Raw genomic sequence first — 17,797 nt, 5'->3', positions numbered from 1 at the left:
TTTGTTTATGTCACTGTTCTCTTTCTCTGAGAGAGATTCCTAGATATTTTTCTATCCCTGAAAAATTACGTTCTATGAAAAACTGATATCCTATATTTAATATATCCTATATATTAAAATATTTGTTATTTTAAACAAATTCAAAATAATTGATCAGTTATCAGATTTTTGTTTAAATAATAATATTTTAATCATATTAAAATATCTCATTATTTATTTAATATTTAAATAACTAAAATTGTGGAATCAAAAGATTGAGTACACTCTCTTATGCGTGTAGCACAGTGCCTGTGCACTGTGCCACACGTGTACCACATGCCTGTGATGGCATGTGATTTTTTTCCAAATTTTATTATTATTTAAATACCAAAAATCCCAAAAATAAATTAATTTAAAATTAATTATATTTTTGTTAAATCAAATAATTAATTAATTACACATAATTAAGCAATAATTATGTTTGATACATAGAAAAATATTTTACTTATCACATAAGTCCTTTTTGCCCATTTTTGTATTTACCTTTGTCAGTGTTTGTTTGAGCCATTTCGGGGACCATGGACCTATAACATTAAGCTCCAATAAATTGAAACTAAATAATTAAACTCTTTAATTATAATAGTTAATTTATTAATTCTGATATTACTCCACTATAAATTCAGAATTGCACTCTTTATGTTATAGATATACTTTCACAGAAATCTTTTTCTTAAGTCGTCCATTAATATAACCATCTTACAATAGTTCAACCCTCTAATTTAATTAGTTCATAAATTAGAATGGAAGAATTACCATTTAACCTTTCTAATTTACTTCTTATTCCTTAAGTACCATTAATTAACTAGTGAATAATTAATCTATAATCTAATTATACATTTGAGCTCAAAATCATTCAGTTCCAGAATTAACTCTTAAGGGAACTAATATACAATTCGTTAGGAAAGATTAGATTCTGTATTGTTGATACATGTTCCCAGCCATCCATAATATTAAATCTCCAAAACAAAAGTCATTAGCCTCATTCTTTGAAGAGACCTTAATGAATGAATCAAAAGATTTAATAAACATGAACATGAGTTCATGATCACTTAGGATTTAGGTTGATCTATAAATGATCATCAGTTATGATATGAATTACAAGTCTTTATTATTAAATGGTTTTTGGATAAAGACTTTAATTCATATCGGTCCATGTCATATATAATCATATTATATAAAGCGACTTTACCGAGATGTCTTTCCACATCAATAATCCGAATCTAGATTATTTGTATCATTATGATACTCAGTAAACCGTACTTACAACTCCAATTAAAGAATTCCATAACTTTAATTTGTTGTTGTTGACTATTTTTATTCATTCATGTGATCTTAATTCTCTCGTACTAATACAAGATCACATCCTCAATAATGAATATGGAATTTTTCTGATATTTACAAAATTATTCAAACAATAATTTAACAATCTAAATATGACAATAATAATAAACCATTGTATTTATTTATTCACAGAAAAACAAATGTCTTTACATGCTTTTAGGACACATTCCTAACATGGTCAACTATATGATATGACTAGAATAGATAATAATGGTATGTTTACTTATCCTATCAACTGTCAATATCGGTCCAGTCTGATGTAACAAATACATCCAATCTTATCTACTTTGCTAATGTTCTGGAAAGAACATAACACTGTAATGTATAAGTAGAACATATCGTAGATTGACAAGTCAGTGTAAATCCTGTGCACTCACTAATCTTAGGACTAACTTATTTTTGAACATATAATCATATTTATATTCCATCGTGATTACGTCACTATAAATACGATTAGCTATATGCTTGGGATTTAATAGAAGTTTATATTAAACAAATAATCATGAAAATAAAACATGTGAGCAAAGTGATTGACCAAGTCAAAAAATGATTTCTATTATTTTATTGATAATAAATGAGATTACAAAGAAATTGAGTTTTAATTAGGGTATAAAATCCCAACAAAAAAACCATTCTTTTCTACATCCAATCTAGTTTTTCTTATTTTCTCTAAAACTCCATTATTCTCAATTTATGATTATGTGTATGATGATGTTTGTGACTATGGAGTAATTTTCTTTTAGGTTAAGGGTTATTTCAAAATCAAAGACATTAAATCTTGAATGCAATGATGAACTTTATTCATTCTATTCCCTTATATTAAATTGTTTTTATTCTGTTAATTGAATGCTATGAATTGTGTGATATCTTGTTAGGTGACCAACTACTTAGGGTGTAGCATTGGTCTATTATCATCTTAGGATTGCCATTCACCTAATATTCTAGGGTTTTAAGTAGAGTGATAAAATTGCAATTAAGTACTGTGATGAGTATTTTGATTGTGATGGAGAATAGAACCTAGGTTAAATGTATTCCGTGATTAATGAATTTGTTGCCTATATTAACTTGTTTCCACTTAATGTAATGCTTTTCCTAAGTTAAATAGATTGCATGCTTAATTGATTTATTGCTTGGGAAAAAGAATTAATTAATGAGTGCGTAATTTTAATTAATTGTGATAGGGAAATTGTGATAATTGATTGCTTAAGTGTTATCTGCGGAGTTAATAGTTTAATTGAGAATATGGATAATGTTTATCATTGTTGTTTGATTGATTATTGAAGGTGTAGAATAATTCTTAACTGCTCTTTAAAATCATTATTATTAATTGTTATTTGCTTGTTACTTTATGCTATTGAATTTCGAAAATAAAATCCCATTTTTAATTCTTGTATTTGTTTTGAATAATAAATTGATCAATAGTCCTCATGGGTTCGACCTGTATTTACTGTTATATTAAATAATTGGTAATACTGAAAATAAAATATTATGTAAATTTGATACGACATACGACATGCACCATACTCTCATCAAATTGTTTCCTTCTATGACATGTCCGCTTCTCAATGAACACAGATTGAATTTTCATTTCAATTTCTATCTTTGTAGCTTCAACCATAGATGCCTCAAACCTGGTTTCTCTATACTTCTAGAGAAAGGAAGGAAGAGTTTTCAAATTTCTAATAGCTACATCAATTTGCATATCTTCACTTTGGAGAACTTTGCTAACATTGTTCACAACATACAATAAATCATGCCAAATAATCATGCTTAACAAGAATTCAAAGTTTTGGATATAATATGTTGCTAACGTCTCAACACCATTCTTTATTTCAGAATCTTCCTTGTTACTGCCTTCCAAGTGAATCAAAGCTGTTTTTATTTGTGGAGCTTGGAATCTTACCGCTCTAACACTTTCAACACGACTCTCCTAGCATGTTTATGACAATGACTTAACAGTGAGACCTTGTACATGAGCTGTAAAAACTTTTCATCTCTTTGTTGAAGCTGAAATTAAAGAGTATATACGTTGTAACACACCAAAGAAAGACAACCATGGGGTAGCAATTAGCCATATTAGAAAGTACAAAATTTAAATAATGACAAGCACACGGAGTGTAAAATGCTCTAGGATTTATTTCAAGCAGTCTACTTTGCACACCTTTATTTTTTCCTTTCATATTAGATCCATTATCATAACCTTGTCCTCTTATATTATTAACATCAAGATCAAACGTGTTTAGTGCATGTAGAATTTCATTAAGTAACCCAAGCCCTGAAGTGTCATTTACCTTAATGAATTCTAAAAAATATTCTTCAACCAGTATTGGACTATCTAAAACATTCACACATCTTAACACGAGAGACATTTTCTTTTCATTACTTGCATCCGGGGTACAATCAAGTATCACTGAAAAATATCTTGCTTCTTTAACTCTACTAATGATTGACTTTTTCACCTCATATGCCGATAAATGTATCATTTCATTATGAATTTTGTGACTCAAATAATGATAATGTGTTTCATGTTTCATAATATGACGCACATATTCTTGCATGGTCGAATCAAATTTTAGTAACCAATTCTATCATTTGTAAAAAAATCTCATTGTTCTCCTCATATAGATTTTCACTACTTTCTCAAAATGTCAACTTATTTCTTCCAAGTCTTTTCACATGTGAAGAGAAAATGTCAACTCATCGATCGGTTTCTACAGATGGAGCTAGAGACACAGTTTCTAATTTGTCCTTGGAACAACAAGTAAGTCAATTTAATTTTATATTCATACATTTTGTTTATTGATAAATATCTTACACAATTTTTTTTATTGTAGCTATCATTGGATGTTAGTATTAATTCAGCCACACAGTCATTCGGTAGCTTTTTTGGATCCTGTAAACTCACATTTTTGCCTGGAAATCAAGGAGATAATTATCATGTAAGTTATACATATTACTTAATAAATTTATAATTTCATTTCAAACTCATAACTGGGTAAATATTAATATTTTTTACAGGGCATTGGATCAATATGATGCTCACCGAAGACGAAAAGAGTCAATCAATCTAAAAGTTTGTGTTCCTAAGGTAAGTAAATTATATTACTTATCGTATTAAAGTTTTTGACATATTGTTATTGTAATCACTTGCTAAATATAATACTTAAATTTGGATAACTATGTTGTAATATTGTCGAAACCAAACTAGGCCAACCGAGTGTGGCTTTTACAATATGAAGTTTGCTAGAGAGTTGATTTCACAACCTAGACCAAAGACCTACTTGAAAAATGAGGTATTGTTTTACCTTTTAATTTTAATTTAAACTATCGTTCATGATTTTATTTAGATGATTTCTAACTTATTATTTTAAATATATTCTAATTATTTTACAAATATGACACCATATTCGGCTCACGAAATCAACGAGATACGGGATGAGTGGATTGAATCAATTATGGCGTATCTAAGTTAGCAAATGAGCAAGTTGGTGAGGAAATTTTAGTTTAAGTAGGTTTAATACTTAGAAATTTAGAACACAAGAGTACCTATATACATAGATTAACTTTGAAATCTGAATTACTTTTGTAGATTTGATCACAAATGTTAACTTTAGATAAATGTTTAAAAAATTTATATTGTTGTTTTTTTTATTTATACTGTTGTTTTTCTAATTCTGTTACTGTTTTTTTTTTTTATCAAAATAGGCTAGGGAAATTGGCATAAATATTTGCAAATTCCCTGGTTAATACTTTATGTGACAGTGCCCGAATGATTCAAAAAATACTCGTTTTTAATATTTGTGGCAGTGCCCCACTGACGCAAACCAGGCTGACATTTGCGTCAGTAGGGCACTGCCACAAATGCCAGATTTGTGACAGTGCCCCATTGACGCAAACGCCAGTCTGGTTTGCGTCATGGGATTCCGCGTCACATATAAAACTAATGCAAAAACTCAATTGTGGCAGTTAGAAACTGATGCAAATGACCTTTTTTGTTGTAGTGACAATAGCAATGATTCTCTCTAATACCCGTTTCCAATGTTCCATTTCTTGGTTGATTTGTTCTTGCAAACCTGTATCAATTGTTGACTTCAATTTTATTCTTTTCTCTAATTCTACCCAACTAGCAATAGACTCAATGTGATGCTTATTTCTTTCATGACTTCTAAGTGGATCAGAAATATTATGCCAATCATTTAAACCTTCATCAACGAATTGACCTACGAGTTGTTTATTCTTTGCATATAGTTTACAACAAGAACAAAATAATTTGTCCAAAAAAACAGAATATACCAACCATTTTCTATCTTGTTTCTCCCCATTTGATAAATTTCGTAGGTAATGTTTTGAAGAAAAACATCGATTGAAAACATCTTTAGGAAATGTGATATTAATGACTCTTCTTGGATCTCTTTCAACTAAGAACTTTATTATATTTTGGTATGTTCTATTCCAATTCTATAGATCATCCATGTCGAAAGGAAACTTATTTTTTTTTTCACTTGAAGTGGCATTTGTAGCATCTTCATCCGGAATTTTACTATCTTCATCATTTTTTGATTGATTAGGTTCTTCATTATCATTCCTAACTTGATACTCCTCGTGTTCTGGTTCTTCAAATTCATTTGCAATCTCATTCTTCACAAAAGTCTCTCCTTTGTTGCTCCTAAAATATATTTTAAGAGAATCAACTTAGTTTTATGTAAAGTTTCTCTCGTTAATTTCTATCTCTTTTTTTCTGCCCCAGATTTATACTTTCTAAAAGGAGTCATCACTCTTCATAATAATTTTGTAGCTTCAACCAAAAAATCAATGATATAATAATAATTGAATCCCTAAAAAATAAAAAATAAAATCAATGTTTCAAAAGATAATTTTCTCAATAAAACAGTTTAAGATATAGATTCAAATAAAATTATATATATTAAATAAACGGAGTTGAACACATAAACTAGAAATATACAATCAAACACAATCATACAAATAATTAAAGTTTCATAATAATAATTCAAAGGGATATTTGCGGCCAAAATACCCAAACTTACAAATTACTAACACTTAAATACCCAAACTGATTTTTTGGTGGCAACCGTACCCAAATGTTAACTTTACTTACAATTAGAGATACACAATGTTAAATATGAAAGTTGATCAGTCAAAGGACACGTGGCTCCACATGATTGGTGTAACGCCCCGATTTCCCGAGACGTTACTTAGGGAGTCCATTTAAAAATAATAAACAATAAATACTTTAAGACACTAAGAGAAAATATTTATTTAAAATTTAAACAGACAATGAGATCTCATTATTTAAAAATAAAAATGTTGGACGCTAGGTTTAATATCAAAAACATAAAGAAAATAACCATTCAAGTCTGAAAATTTTAAAAAAACATAACATTTATTTCTAAAAACATAAAATAACTGGAGCCCAGCCTCTAACATGTTCCATCCATGCCTCGAGCCCGCACTACTCACTGCTTTGCTTTGCCTTTACCTGCACACAGAGTACCCGTGAGCTAACGCCCAGTAAGAAGAGCTATGTAGGACATAACTCCCCAAACCAGAAAACATAAACTTTCAACTAAACATAAATAAACATCTTAAGCATAATAATCATCGTGCGATATATAAACACCATATCACACTAACATAATGTGTGTTACACTCACACACATAAATACTAACAAGTCATGTTGATCGGACATGAAATGTAATCTGCCTTGCCTGCGCTGTACTCACACTCGGCATTCCCACGGTGGCACATAGTCTAGCCTGCGCTGTACTCACACTCGGCCGTTCCCTCGAGACATCGTTGCCCTGCCTGCGCTGTACTCACACTCGGCAGTTCCGTGGTGGCATCCTATTATCCTGAGTTATACACACCCAAGATAATTCCTGCAAGTGTTATACTCACACAAGCAGCTAAAATCTAGTAGCACGCCTACTCTATCATCTAAGCATGTCTACTAACTAAAATCCCTAGCACTATCCTCATGCTAGTCAACCTAATGCAACAATTCAGGTCACAAATATAATTACATAACTAACAAATAAGAAAACAAGGTTGTACGCATAACGTACACCCTATGCGCAGATGTCCACTCTTTTTACCTTAAACAGTGCGTTTTCCGCTGACGTGTCTCGAACCACTCGCTGTGTCACCTCGATGACCGCTAGCTCCTAGACGTCCAATTACACAGCGAAAATTTAGGAAAAATAAAATAGGCATTAAGGTTTTATTTCGAAACCTTAATTATCGAAATAATTTAACTATGCCATTTTAACATGCATGACACGTAAATTAAAACAATTTTCCACAAAAGGTTCAAACCATCATGTCACATACACAAACAATGATGTTTCTAACATATCGCATGAATTCATATAATTACTTTTTATGTGAAAATTACCAAAATACCCTTTAATATCATAATTACATTAAAGACTCAATAATTTTATAAAAATTATCATATGACAACAAAATTTAATAAATAACTTTTCCAGAACCCTAAATAATCAGCAAATTCTCATATACGACCAGAAAAATAATTTTTAACATTTATAAATTATTTTTCCTCAATTTCTCAAATAAAACCCAAATAATATAAATAAATACACAACCAAGCCCAAAAATCAAACTAACATACAGAACTGTTTAAAATTCCAAAATAAACTTATAAAAATTATTTTAGAATTTTCTGGGAAAAATAACTAATTTTCTTAATTAATTTTATAGAAAAAATAATTAATTAAAGAAGAATTAATAACTAATTAAAAATAGAATCTAACTATACAGATCGGTTTATACACCCTACAGTAACACACACAAAATATCTAAGGTTCAGAACAGTAGCATTAATATTTTTTGATATTTAAAATATAACATAAGCCAAATAAATCATGAAAATTACATAAATGATAAAAATTCGAAATAAAATTACAGAGAGCCTTAGAATCTCATTTTAAACATATACAAAAATTCTCAGAATTTTCAGAATACTTTAAATAATTTTCCACATTTATTTTCTTAAATCACACATTTAAAAGTAAATAATTGAAGAAAATTATCAAATACGATCAAAACTTAAATCTAAACGTACAAAGCCATTCTAAATGATATAGATATCATTGAAACATAAAATCATATTTTTCTGAACAATAAAAATATTTTTCATAATTAATCTTTATTTAAACTTCAATAAATCATAATAATTCAAAGAAAAATCAGAAAAATATGAAACCAGTTGGAAAATGCTCTAAAATTAATGTACTAATTTTTAAGATTGAAAAAAAAAAAAAAAACACCTCAGTAAACACCCAGATCGGGTTCGCCGGAAATATCGCCGGTTTTGTCTTCTTCTCCGGCGCCGGTGACTCTATGGCTGAGTTTTGCTGCTTTCCAACCCTTCTCTTGCTTGTTAAATGATCCCCTTATGTCCAGAACTTCAAAACAATAGACCCCAGCCCAAAAAGATGTCCGTAACCCCTTGTTCCGAAGTCTTCTTCTCCAAGTCCGGTGTACCGCCAAAAATGGAGCTCAAAATTAGTTTTTCTTGCTCTAGACCATTTCAGCTCGTTTCTTCACGTCAAAATCGATTATTGGAGTCCCCTAAGCTTGTTTATCACCAACCACGCACACCATACACTCTTGAACACACTTAAATCCAAAATTATCCAAGAATTTGCATTTTCTTGGATAAAAATGGTGAATCACAATCCGAGGCTTTATAAATGTATTTCTCACACTCAAAATGTTTATTTCCTCCCCTAGAATGATTCTACAATGTTCATTACTGCCCAGATTTTTCCCAAGTGCAAGAACTCAAAAATTTCTTCTCTTAAAAAAAACGATAATAACACTCTCTCTCTTCAATCCTTTGATTCCCTCAATATTCCCACGATTTCTCCATCAGATTATCATGGCAACACGTTTTAGAATAGGTTTAAAAAATAAATTAGCGTTTGAAGTGGTAAAATCCTCTTTTCAAGGAATTTTATTATTTTTTTCCTTAAAAAAAATAAAATAAATTGACTAAGTTCCACAACTGATATTATCAGTTAAATTTCGAAAATTTAATCAATTTTATGAATATTTAATCATGTTAAAACAGAAGAAATAAAGTCTCTAAAATGCCCCTTGAACCAATCCCAAACTTGAGGGTATTATGGTCTTTTCACAAATTCTAATATTTAATATTATGACAAACCAAAAATTACACATAATAAGATAAAATAATTTCAAGCATATTATTATTACTATTATGCTCATAATAATAATAATAATAATAATAATTACTATTATAATTTTTAAATAAATAAAATAACTTAACTCGAGCCATTATTTATTCACTTGACATTATTCTCATGTTGTGATTCCACAAAAACTCAAACATGAGAAACAATGAATTTTATTTCCATTGGAAGTCATACATATCCAATAATCCATCAAAGGAAAAGAAAAAAAATGACAAGGATGCACACAATGGGAAAATTATGAAATTGCCGTTCCGGGAAAACGGATATTACAATTGGTCCACAATATTTATTTTTTAAAAATAAATTTTCAAAAATAAATTCATTTTATATTTTTCATTTTTTTTCAAAAACAAATTCAATTTGTTTTTTTTTTCAATTTAAAATGGGAAAATATCAGTTTGACCCCTGTGTTTTGCCCGAATACTCGATCGACCCCTATGTTTTGTTAAATGACATTTAAACCCTGTGTTTTGCATAAGGGAACAAAAATGATACCCTGGACCAGATTTTGGTCAAAATATTTTTCAATGTGACCAAAATGCCCTTAGATTTTTCAATTAATTGATTCAGTAAATTCAAAATAAATAATTTTTTTTATAAATAATAATAAAAATCATATTTTAATTAAATTAAACTTTAAAATATATAATAAAAAAAATTAAAATTAACCCTAAGCACTAATCTTAGAACCTAAATTTAAACCATAAACTTTAAAACATTAACAAAATTAATCTTGACAAGAACTAAAATTAAAAAATTATCTATCTCTTGACCCATATTTCTTCTCAGACCAGATTTCTTCAAACAAAAAAGAACATTGAAGTTAAACTTAATTCTCAAACCAGTCTAAACAACAAAACCTAGTCAAATTACAAATCCAACCACTCCATCTCGTCGACAACATCCCCAACAATACCTATCTCCGAATCAAAAACCAAAAATACATTCAATAATCACCATCACAATGCATTTAGTAATGAACTCAAAATCTAGAAATTAAAAAATGAACTAAAAAACCATAGCTTTAAACAAAATATTCGATTAAAAAAAAGCCCACAAAAGCTAAAAATCTTCTAAAATTAAGCAGGGGGAGACAAAGAGCATTTAGTTTGTAATATTCAAATAATAAATTGTAGTAATAACAGGAGAAACTCACCAACAAACACAAACATATATATAATCATCATAAAAAATTGTTAAGAACAAAACCCAGTGAAGATTTATTGCTGTTAAGCCCGTTGCCTTCCTTGTTGCCAATCTCTACCTCTCCCGTCGAATCTCTGTAGTCCTCTAAGCTCCATCCAAGTTTTGTAACTGTCGAATCTCTGCCTTATCTTGTCGCCTCATCCATGTGAAGCTTGCCAGATTCGTCAGATCCCAGCCACACTATATGTCATCGAGATCCACTCGAACCTTGCTGGATCTTGAGCCTCTTCTCTAGCCTCAACTCGCACTAGGTCGCACCTCCATCTCCAGCTTCAGATCCCATGGGAAAAAGAAAAATATGGAGGCAAGAAGAAGAAAGAGAAGAAGAAGAAGAAGAAGAAGAAGAAGAAGAAAGAAAGAAGAAACATTTTAGGGTTTTGATTTGATTTTAGATTTGTTTTATTAAGTAATATATTTTTTTGATTATTTTTTATTTTAAAATCAATTAATTTATTTTCTATTTTAATATATATTTTTAGGTATTTAATTAATTCATTAATTGAAAAACCTAAGGGAATTTTTTTTATATTGAAAAATATTTTGACTGAAATCTGGTTCAGGGTATCATTTTGTTCTATCTTGCAAAACACGGGGTTTGAAATGTCATTTAACAAAACATAGGGGCCAATCGAGTATTCGGGCAAAACATATGGGCCAAACTGGAATTTTCCAATTTAAAATTAAGTAACAAAAAACAAATTTCATTTAAAAAAATCAAATTTTTTTGTTTTTAATCAATTTAAGATTAAGTAAAAAAAATTAATCTTAAATTATTATTTAGATTTTAAACAAAATTACTTAATCTTTAATTGAAAAAAATTTGAGAAAAATGATAAATATGATGATAATAATAATAATAATAATAATAATAATAATAATAATAATAATAATAATAATAATAATAATAATAATAAAATTTAAGAATATTAAGAATGATGTTTTTTAAAAAAATGTAGTTTTGATACTTAATCTTAAATTGAAAAAAAAAAGTTTGATTTTTTTTTGAAAAAATATAAATTTTATTTTTTGTTAAATTGGAAAAAAATGATTTAAAAAAAATGAAAAAGACTTTTTTAAAAAGTAATGTTGATCAATCATGTGGTGCCACATGTCTTTTAGCCGGTCAACTTTAATGTTTTACACTGTGTATCTCTAATTGCAAGTAAATTTAACGTTGGAGTACTTTTATCATCAAAAAATCAGTTTGGGTATTTAAGTATTAGTAATTTGTAAGTTTTGATATTTTAGTCACAAATATCACTAATTAAAAATAAACTACTAAACCTAATGTTAAATATATAAAATTATTTTTTTACATATTTAATTTACCTCAAGTAGAATATACACTTCAAAACACTGTCTTGATTAAGCAAGCACTTCAATGGAGCTGTATATATATTAAAAAATAATTAGTACAACTTAAAATTTAATAATTTAAAGAAAGTGAGAAGAAGAAGAAGAATAATAATAATAATGAGAAATACCTTGATTTGTCGTTTAATATTGAAAGTTGTTAATTGGGAATTTGGGCAGTGGGCTCCGTGGGGAATGGTGGTAGATGGGAAATAAAAATCTTCCCTTTCAAAAAAAAAAAAAAAAAAAAGAATAGAAAAGCACCTTTCAAAAAAAAAAAAGAAGTAAAGATGAAAGTAGTTTCTAGAATACTAACCAATAAACCACAATAAACTATAAAGGGCATATTTTCTCAGTTTAGTGTCGCTTTGTTGCAATTGTGAGTGGTATATGATTGTATTATAACTAACAATGTTGTTTTTGTAACAATGTTGTTTTTGTTTTTCTGATTTTTAAGATAAACCAATTGATAAGATTTCATTTTTATTAACATAACGTAAGAGATGAATGTTCTTTGCTCTTTGTATTTAATTTATATGTGAAACTAATTTGATCGCCTAAGCTATTTTTATTTATTAACAAAATCTTAATTTGATTAGTGCCCTTGTTTTAAAAACAAGTGTCCTCCATGAGCTTATCAACTTTATGTGTCTTTCGCCGTTCACCTCTTGGAGGGGTGGTTGGGCCTTGAGCTTTGTAACAAGGTTGGGGTTCAAACCCCCGTACCCTTAATTTGTACATATTATATAATATGTATTGATTTGTACCCCTTAAGGTGGTGTTGCAAGTCCCCCAATGTGGTAGTAATTGTGGTGTTGTTGTCCCTTCTCGTGGCGAGGTTCGACACTTCTTCCCTTAAGGGTGTACATGTACGTCTTATGGTGTGCTATGTTAGGTTGGGATTTGTAAATAAAAGTTGAAGATTATTAACATATTTTGAGCTACAATGATGTATACATTATATGTAACATGTAACGAAATTTTTTTTTTTATCTATTTTCCTATGAGAAAACATCTTATAGATCAATCAGGCCAAATCAATTACTTTTGTACTTAACTTAGAGCACTCCCAATAGAGGAGATAAAATGTCTAATTATTTATAATATAGAGAAAAAATTGTTAAATAGTCTTCCAATAGGTGATGTAAAGTTATATTTTTTTTACCTAAATGAATAGTATTTCTGTATATATGTAGTGAAACAATATTCATCAAGCTATAAAAATTTTATTATTTTTTTTATAAACTTTTGTATATATATGAGTGTGATACTATTATATTTAATTATTTTATTTCTTAAAATGAATAAAATATATTTTTTAAATATAATATTTAAATGATGTAGAGAAAAAATAACCTATAGTTATTTTGGAGCTTTTTACTTTGTTTCACGCTGCCTTTTAGAAAGGTACCTAATGTAATCATTTAAATATATATATATATATATAAAGTAATGTTACATTTTATGGGTCTGCTTTGGAAAATGCTACTTTCAATTTGGGTTTTTGACAGTGGTTAATAAAAGAGATAAGTTGAAAATTAGCTAGTTTAACGAGTTCTTAATTAAAATTATCTCCTAAATATTTTTAGTTTAGTTCTACCCATTTTTATCACAGACAATTCCAAAAATACCCTTCACCACATGGTTCTCTTCTAAAAACAATATCCAAAGATTATAAGGGTATAATAAGTATATTGATTGAAATAGTGAGTATTATACTAAAACTTAAACATTGTAGATAAAAAAAGAAATGACTTACCTAAAAGTGACTACTGGATCTAATTTCTACTTAATAAAATTGATTTATAAAACTGATTAAACATGCAGGCCGACCCTTTTAATTTTTCAGAGTTGGGCCTTAGGTATATGCCTAGCCCACCTATGCCTAAGACTGAACCTTGTACGTGTGTATATATATACTAGATACAAATAATGTACTGTTGATTTAGTTTTATTTATAGAATTTATTAATTATTTTTATTAAATTTATATAATTATCATATAAATTTCAAACAAACAATATTATATATAAAAGAATTAACGACATAAACATATTAAAAGAAAAAATTAAACCAAAATATTGTTTATGATTTAAATATATATATATATATAATATGATAACCTTTTAGATAACAAGCTATCATATTTAAGATACAAAATATTCATGATATTATTCAAATTACATTAATAGTTGAGAATAAATTTGTTTATTCTTGATAGAAGATATATGTTATTCTAATTTCTTATGTAGTTACACAGTCATACTATTTATACACACACTATGTATAATATATTTATAATATTTATTATTATTCAACATGAATGCCCCGAGCCAATCTCCAGGTCATAGATGTCTCCAAGCGAGGCCACGTCCCAAGGTTTGTTCTTGAGGCGAGGATGTCTTCGTATAAGACCACGTCCTAAGTGGCTCTCCTTACTCGCCCATCTCCCCGGTCTAGGATTTTGGTCCTCGGACCCGGAGTGGCTACTAGGTGTCAGTCACTATGGGCCATCAGGAGATCGTCTGACAACTTTTGGTGAGCCTCGATTAGTGGTGTCGAGTTCGTACACTCGACAATCGACATTATCCACAACGTCGCCTGAAATGGGCAAACGTGCGCCACACCCTGACAGTCATAGATATGTTCCCCATAAAGTTGGTGCGTGACTTTCTGCAATGGGCCCCATGCAATTTGCCTGGGCCGTAGATCTTTATTTAGTGCACCCCTTTTTTTTTGTATTAATAAGAGATTAATACCCCAGGATGGGGGAAATTGTATTAATGATAGATGATTAATATTAATGACCCCAGCCTCTATAAATAAGGTTGGAGTATCTCCTTGTAATACGAGTTCAGATTTTTAGAGATAGAAACTCTGTAACTCAGCGCAATATATACACTGTCTGAGAATCACCATTGAAGCTTGCTAAAACAAGCTTCAAGCTTACTAAATACCATATAATCATGGACTATGACTCTTTTATAGCCTGAACCGCGTAAAACACTTGTGTTCTTTTATATTAATTTTTTTATACTCTTTAATTTAGTCAATAGCGAAAAAGACAATATTAATATAAATATTAAATATCTAGTCTTGTATTAAATATTATTATTATCATTATAATAGTAATATTTTATAGTATTTAAATTCATTTTAATATAATTAGTTAATAATTAGGATTTATATATTATTATCATAATAATATTTTATAATATTTGAATTATATTTGTCGACGCGGTTTTTTGCCAATCGTAAATTATGCAAATAAATAGGATGAATCAGTACTGTTGTCCCAAAAATTTCAGTTCGATGACGTGGCAATCAGAAGTGACAAGTGGCAATGCATGGTCAGTAAAATGCACATTAATAGTCAATAAATGTGTTGGCTCTTCGGAGTTGTGATAAAGTGATCTGACCAACCTGATAGAATTTATGTCCGACCGGTGAAGATTTTTGACTGACCAGTCAAGTGTCATGCTAGACCAGATATGTGCCATATTAGACCAGAGATGTGTCATGTTAGACCAGAGATGTGTCATGTTAGACCAGAGAAGTGTCATGACCGACCAGTCAGGTGCTTGTCCGACAAGTCAGGTGCTTGTCAGACCAGTCAGGTGCTTGTCCGACCAGTCAAGTGTTTGGCCGACCAGTCACTTGTCTTGGCCAACCAGTGAGGGTTTGGTCGACCGGTGAAGTGTTTTGGCTCTCCAGTTTTCCTTCTGGGTGTGATGTGGACCGACTAAACAGATCATTGCTACGCAAGAGATCCCAGTAACGGCTTCAGCTAGAATCGGTCATACCTGCGCGGGAATCTCTCATATTATCCCAAGGAATCGCATATTGTTGTATTTTAAATATTATTATTAATTAAATATTGTGAGAATAACAGAAAGGACCCGGTCAAAGGGAATATCTGATGCACGATCCATGAGCCTATAACTAAATGGCTCATGGTATCATTTTAGGGATCTGATCTTTTAGACTGAGAAAACTCTCTCATTTTGAGATTTTGGGGACTGTTACTTGGGGCATTCTTGGGGCATTTTCTGAGAGGTTAGAGAGATAAAGCTTGTATTCTCTAGAGAGAGAAACTCTATATTTTTCTACTTGCACTTAAGAAACTCAGTTGGCTCAAGTTCATCTAATCTTAAGTGTAGGCTAATTATATCACAACTCCAAGTAGATTAGGCTATTACCAACACATTGGGGCAGAACCACTATAAAAATTGTCTGTGTCGTATTTTTCTCTTAAAGGTTTATTGTCGTTTTGACGTCTACATGTTATTTGCCAAAAACGCGGTCAACATTTTGGTGCTTTCATTGAGAGCCTGAAGAGAAGAAACACACGACTATCGTATCAAGATGGCACCCAAGAATACCAGTGTAGCATCCAAAAAGTTAGGCACGTCAAAAGAGCCTGCTAGATCAGAAGGTTCGGGACCGTAGAACCCAGAGACTGAGCCCAGGGTGTTTCTCGAGGAGACCACTCCAGAAGTTGAACAACTCTAGGAAGCAATAGGCGCTTTCCAAGAGGAGATGATGCAATTCAATGCTAGGCAGGAGTCTTTTGCTGAAGAGATGGCCAAGCAGAGAGCTGTGTTAGAGCAGCAAAGGCGCGATATGGAGGCCAGAAGCGAAGAGCTCAAACAACGATAGGAGGAAGTCGACCAGAGACATCATGAAGCAGCACTTTCTCTAAAAGCGGCTACCCAATTGGCCAAAGCCAATGCTCAAGCCGCGACACAAGCAGCCTCCCAAGGAGCAAGAAATAATAATGCTGATCGGAGGACCACTGATAGAGCCAATTCTCGTGGACCGGACAGAAGCAGGAGTAACCCCCCTGGTCGGGAAGATGACGGGGTCCGCTCTAGAACTGCATCAACACAGAGGGAGAACTCTAGAACTCCCTCCAGGAGCCAACTATCAGAAACTTCGAGATTAGGAAGTCACCGATCGAGCAGTAAAAGGACTCCACCCAAGCAGGATCAGATCAGGACTCCTCGAGATAAGAGGACTTCACAATTCAAAGATGGGCATGGTGGTGATGAGGCTGATAGTCATCACACTGACCAGTCAAAGGAAAAGGAGGGCAATGACCAACAAGGAGGAAAAGACTGCCCGGGACGTACCGAAAAGCCTCCACTGTACCCCGGCCAGCAGCGTAGTAGGAGAGAGCAAGTCCCGCGTAGTAAGCCCTCTGGAAAATCGAAGAGTACGGTGTTCGATCGGGCAGGAGAGCATGCTTCCCGGAAGGATCTAAGGAATGTTATCACCAACAAGAGGAAGACCATCCTGGTCAAAGGGCAAAACACTACTACAAACAAGGCTTTTGAGGGCTCGCTTTGCGAGTCCTAAAAAAGTTTTTAGGACTCGCAGGGCGCGAGTCCTCTATTTGAGAACCTTAAAAACTAAAGTTTTTTAGGACTCGCATTGCAAGTCCTAAAATAATGTTTTTAGGACTTGCATTGTGAGTCCTAAAATGTCCCGTTGAGTGCCTTTAATTAAGTTTTTAGGACTTGCGAGTCCTAAAAGATCTAGTTAAGTATCTTTAAATTAAGTTTTTAGGACTCTCTTTGCATGCCCTTAAAAGTAATTTT

The 17,797-nt window shown here is 30.9% G+C and overlaps 1 long non-coding RNA gene across 1 annotated transcript; it reads right to left on the bottom strand.

Annotated features, from left to right (window-relative positions):
* Nucleotides 1-6,579: 6,579 nt before the first annotated feature.
* On the bottom strand, nt 6,580-9,493 carry LOC133802058 (uncharacterized). The gene is made up of 3 exons (XR_009877131.1): nt 8,689-9,493; nt 7,495-7,563; nt 6,580-7,251 (listed from the first exon to the last, which is right to left on the bottom strand). It is a non-coding gene; the product is annotated as an uncharacterized LOC133802058 (long non-coding RNA).
* Nucleotides 9,494-17,797: the final 8,304 nt, after the last annotated feature.

The sequence above is a fragment of the Humulus lupulus genome, chromosome 9 (genome assembly GCF_963169125.1).
Source record: "Humulus lupulus chromosome 9, drHumLupu1.1, whole genome shotgun sequence".
Classification (NCBI taxonomy): Eukaryota; Viridiplantae; Streptophyta; class Magnoliopsida; order Rosales; family Cannabaceae; genus Humulus; species Humulus lupulus.
The sequence above is the reverse complement of the archived record's forward strand: the minus strand, read 5'-3'. Positions and strand labels throughout refer to the sequence as shown.